Source organism: Vombatus ursinus, unplaced genomic scaffold, assembly GCF_900497805.2.
Source record: "Vombatus ursinus unplaced genomic scaffold, bare-nosed wombat genome assembly UNPS02010548.1, whole genome shotgun sequence".
NCBI classification, from domain to species: domain Eukaryota; kingdom Metazoa; phylum Chordata; class Mammalia; order Diprotodontia; family Vombatidae; genus Vombatus; species Vombatus ursinus.
In genome coordinates, this window is record NW_020950326.1 from 2,739,702 (window position 1) to 2,745,204 (window position 5,503).

The 5,503-nt window shown below is 35.8% G+C and overlaps 1 pseudogene; it reads left to right on the plus strand.

Annotated features, from left to right (window-relative positions):
• Positions 1 to 721: 721 nt before the first annotated feature.
• On the plus strand, positions 722 to 1,435 carry LOC114037777 (annotated as a pseudogene).
• The last annotated feature ends 4,068 nt before the right edge of the window (positions 1,436 to 5,503 follow it).

The window sequence follows — 5,503 nt, forward strand, 5'->3', positions numbered from 1 at the left end:
ATGCCCAAGAAGCAGAGATCAACTTTACAAGTAGTGAAATAGGCTTTAACCAGAAAAGTGCCCTGACCGTAGAAAGCTACAATGGTAAAAGGGAAGATCAAAACAAAAACTCAGAAGAGTTCAACAATGCCAAAATGATTACATGCAAAGTCTCAAGCACAAAAAGCCTTCTTGGAAGATCCCAAAAAGAATTTTAACAATCAAATAAGTGATGTAGAAGAAAAATTGAGAAAAGAAATGAGAGTTTTGCAGGAGAGAGTCAACAGTTTGGAAAAGGAGAGCCAAAAATGACCGAAAAAAACAATTCCTTAAAAAATACAATCAGCAAATGGAACAAGAATCTATGGAAGAAAATTGCTCCTTAAATAGTAAAATTGCTCAAATGGAAAAAAGAGGTACAAAAGCTTACTGAAGTCAACAATTCATCAAAAATTAGAATTGGTCAAGTGGAAGCTAATGACTCTATGAAACATTTAAATCAGTCATACACAAATCAAAAGAATGAAAAAATTGAAGAAAACATAAAATATCTCATGGGAAAAATAACTGACCTGGAAAATACATCCAGGAGAGATATTTTAAGAATCATTGGACTGCCTGAAAGATATGATAAAAAAAAAACCTAGACAGCATCTTTCAAGAAATTATTGAGACTGGCAGCGTCAGTCCCACCAGCCCCAGCGCTCCCGCCCTGCCCAGTGCCCCAAGCCCCCTATTCCCCATGGCCAGCCTCAACTCCCTGGAGGCAACAAAAAGGAAAATCCAGGCCCTGCAACAGTAGGCAGATGTGGTGGAGGACAGAGCCCAGAGCCTGCAGCTGGAGCTGGATGGCGAGTGAGAGCAGCGGGAGAAAGCTGAAGGAGATATGGCTGCTCTGAATCTATGAATCCAGCCAGTTGAGGAAGAGTTGGACGGGGCCCAAGAATGTCTGGCCACAGCCCTGCAGAAACTGGAGGAGGCAGAAAAAGCTGCTGATGAGAGTGAGAGAGGAATGAAGGTGATTGAGAACTGAGTGATGAAGGATGACGAGAAAATATAAATTCAGGAGATGTAGTTGAAGAAGGACAAGCATATTGCAGAGAAGGCTGATCCCAAATATAAGGAGGTAGCCCATAAGTTGGTCATCCTTGAGAGCAAGCTGAAACAAGCAGAAGATCTTGCAGAGGTGTCAGAGCTTAAGTGTGGTGATCGGGAAGAGGAACCAAAGGTCACCAACAACCAGTCTGAAAAAGAGGATAAGTACGAAGAAGAAATCAAGCTTCTGTCTGACAGACTTAAAGAGGCTGAGACCTGGGCTGAGTTTGCAGAAAGAACTGTTGCAAAACTGGAAAAGGCCATTGATGACCTGAAAGAAAAACTTGCCCAGGCCAAAGAAGAGAAAGTGGGCTTACACCAGACACTGGATCAGACAGTAAATGAACTTAACTGTATATGAATCAAGAAAGAAGAATTTTTATTGCCAGAAACTTGAGAATTCCATGTTGTCCCCTTCCCTTGTAAGAAGTTTCTTCTATTATTGCATCTTTTCTTTACTGGAAATGTCAATCAAATTATGAATATCTGACCAATATTTGTTATCAGAGAGGCTTTGGGCACCAGTTAAATCTGGTTCCTCCTTTCAAACAGCACACTAAAACTTCTAGTTGGCTTTTTTTTTAACTTTAAATTGCATTTTTTTTTCCTTTGGCAGGTAGGGTATTTAACTTAGGGCAGAATCTCCAAGACTGAGGGTATTCTGTTACACTCTAGGGAATAGCAGGGAACCCAACTGAGCTACTGGATTAGGCCTGGGTTGATTTAAGAACACAAGCATTCCAAGTCACCCTGAGCCTTTTTGCAGAAGGGCAGGGACCATCTCATAAAATGGATGGAGACTTTTTATCCATAGTGAAGGTTGTTTTAGGAAGTCATAAACCACAAAGAATGGCCTAACTATTGTGGTCCTTCCTCCCACTTTATATTGCAGGGCAAACATACTCTGAGCAATGTTAAATCAAGAGAAAATACTTTTAAAAAATGATTGACAACATCTAGATTTTTTTCTGGATGAATACTTGAGGTTCCGTTTTTGTATTGGTATATGGTTTGTATAAAAACCAAAATGTGGGCTACAATTGATGTTACTTTCATTATATATCTAGACTTTTTTTTCTTTTAAATGAGATTTTTTTTTAGGATTTTAAGTGAGATCAGCCTATATTTGGATCAGTTATAGTACCTTACCAACTTCTCTCATTTAGGAGTTGACTTCTGCAAAGCAACTGAAAGTCTCATTCCAAATAAGGAATGAGGTTTGTTCTGTTCCTTGATTTCTGTATGACTGAGCATCAGCCAACAAAGCCAGCCAGCAATTCAATGGAAATTCAAATGGTGGCCTGTCTCTCCAATGGTTATAGCATGATAGTGCTTCCCATCAGCCCTTTTCCATGCCACTTTCTATATCCATGAATCTATTGGCTAGAAATACAAGACTAAAGGCTCCTCACTGTCACTAAAAAAGAAATAAAATTTGAATTATCTTAATTTTATTTTAGACTGCCATAGTATCACAAATCTATTTCAGAGGGAGTTTAATCCTTATTTTTGGGACCAACTTTAATAAAGACCAAAAACCTCCTGATTTAACGGGATTCAGAGATTCAAATAGACAGTGCCTATTTGTTGTTGCTAAACAGTTTCCTTGTGTACAGCTAAAACATTCCTTATTGCACAGCGGTGTGGAAAAGATATGAAGACTTAAGTTTACAGTTGTGATTAAAAATTACCCTGCTTCTAGCACATAATTCCAGTCCTCATTCCTATTTATTAAGCATCACACTACCCAGAAACACACTAGGAAATGTGAAGCTGAATGAAACCAGTGCTTTTCATTTAGATCTTTACCAAATGTATCATATATATTAGTACCACCTTTTTCTAGCTTTTAATCAAATAAATTTTTACATAAACTAAAAAAAAGAAATGACCAAGGAAAACTGCTCTGATATCCTTGAACTAGAGGGTAAAATAGTCATTGAAAGAATCCACCAATCACCTCCTGAAAGAGATCCCAAAATGAAAACTTCAAGGAATATTGTAGCCAAATTCCTGAATTATCAGGTCAAGTGAAAAAAAAAAACTGCAATCAGCCAGAAATAAACAATTCAAATATTAAGAAGACATAGTCAAGATTACATAGGACACAGCAGCTTCTACATTAAAGGATCAGAGGGCTTGAAATATGATATGATGGACAGCAAAGGAGCTTGGATTACAAGCAAGAATCAACTACACAGCAAAAATTGAGCATAATGTTTCAGGGGAAAAGATGAGCATTCAATGAAATAGGGGACTTTAAACTTTCCTGATGAAAAGATCAGAGCTGAGCAGAAAATTTGATCTCCAAATACAAGACTCAAGAGAAGCATAAAAAGGTAAATAAGAAAGGAAAACACATATTATTCAATAAGGTTAAACTGTTTACATCCCTACATGAGAAGATGATGCTTGTAAGTCTTATGAACTGCATATCTATTATAGCAGGTAGAAAGAGTATAGGCAGAAGGTGTGGTTATAAGTTGACTTTGATATGATGATATCAAAAATTGAGTGGTATAGGAAAGGGGGAAGAAGAATAGGGTAAATTACATCATATAAAGAGACACAAATCACCTATTATAGTAGAGATAAACAAGAGAGGGGGTGAGAATTGTTTGAAACTTATTCTTATCAGACATGGCACAAAGAGGGCAGTTTGAGGGAGGCAATGTTCAGAAGCAAAACACCTGTGAGGAGGGAAAGGTTGAAAAGAGAGAGAAAAGTACAGATGGGGGGAAAATAGGATGGAGGGGAAATACACAGTTTGTAATCATAACTGTGAATGTGAATGGATGAACTCTCCCATAAAATCGAAGCAGAGTAGATTAAAAACAAGAATCCTACAATATGGTGTTCATAAGAAACACATTTGAAACAGAGATATACACAGAGTAAAGGTAAAAGGCTGGAGTGGAATATAATATGCTTTGGCTGAAGTAAAAGAAAGCAGGGGTAGCAATCCTGATCTCAGACAAAGCAAAAGCAAAAATATATCTAATTAAAACAGATAAGAAAGAAAACTACATCTTGCTAAAAGGTACCATAGACAATTAAGAGATACCAATACTAAACATATATGCAAAAAATGATATGGCATCTGAATTCTTTAGAGAGACAAATTATACTAGTCAGGGACCTCAATCTCTCCCTCTCAAAACTAGATAAAACTAACCCAAAAATAAAAAAAAAAACAAGAAAGAAGTTAAAGAGGTGAATACAATTTTAGAAAAGTTAGATATGATAGACTTCTGGAGAAAATTGAATGGAAATAGAAAGGAATTTACCTTTTTTCTCAATGGTATATGGCACCTACACAAAACTGACCATGTGTCAGGGCACAAAAACCTCTTAATCAAATGCTGAAAGGCAGAAATATTCAATGAATCCTTTTCAGTTCTTGATGCAATAAAAATTACATGAAATAAAGGGCCTTGGAAAGATAGACTAAAAATTAATTGGAAATTACTGAAACCAATCCTAAAGAATGAGCAGGTCAAACAACAAATAATAGAAACAATAAATAACTTCATCAAAGAGAATGACAATAATGAGAAAAATACCAATATTTATGGGCTGTAGCCAAAGTAGTACTTAGGGGAAAGTTTATATGTCTAAATGCTTAAATGGATAAAATGGAGAAAGAACAGATCAATGAACTGGAATGCAACTAAAAAGCTAGAAAAAGAACAAATTAAAAATTCCATTAAATACCAAATTGGAAACTCTGAAAATCCAAGGAGATAATAATAAAATTGAAATTAAGAAAAATATTGAACTAATGAATAAAACTAAAGGCTGGTTTTGTAGTAAAAAAAAAACAATAAAATAGATAAATCTTTGGTTAATTTGATTTCTTTAAAAAAAATAATAAAACCAAATTACGACTATTGAAAATGATGATATGATGCCATCCTTAGAGAATCCTAGAGAATCAACTAAAAAAATGATTTGAAATAATTAACAATTTTAGAAAAGTTGCAGTATATAAAATAAATCCACATAAATAATTTTCATTTTTATGTATTACCAACACGGCCCAGCAGGAAGAGATAGGAAGAGAAATTCCATCTAAAATAACTGTAGACCTGGGGATACAACAAAAATGAATTGATCCCTGGCATACAGGAACTTACTTTCCATAAAAAGACCACACACATCCATATGAGTATATACAAAAGACACAGGGACTGAATACATTATTTCATTGCTACAAGGAACTTTTCCGTAAGTGAGCTCTCTTTACTAAGAGAAGTTGGCACCATCTCAACAATATAGAGTCTTAGAAAGTTGCCTAAAGCACTGGGAGGTGACTTGACAAATATGCAATATGATGTTGGACCGAAATCTAGGTCTTGCTGGCATTACTGGCCGCTTCCGCCATTATATCACACTGCCTGTCTATATATAATATCTACAAAATAAATGC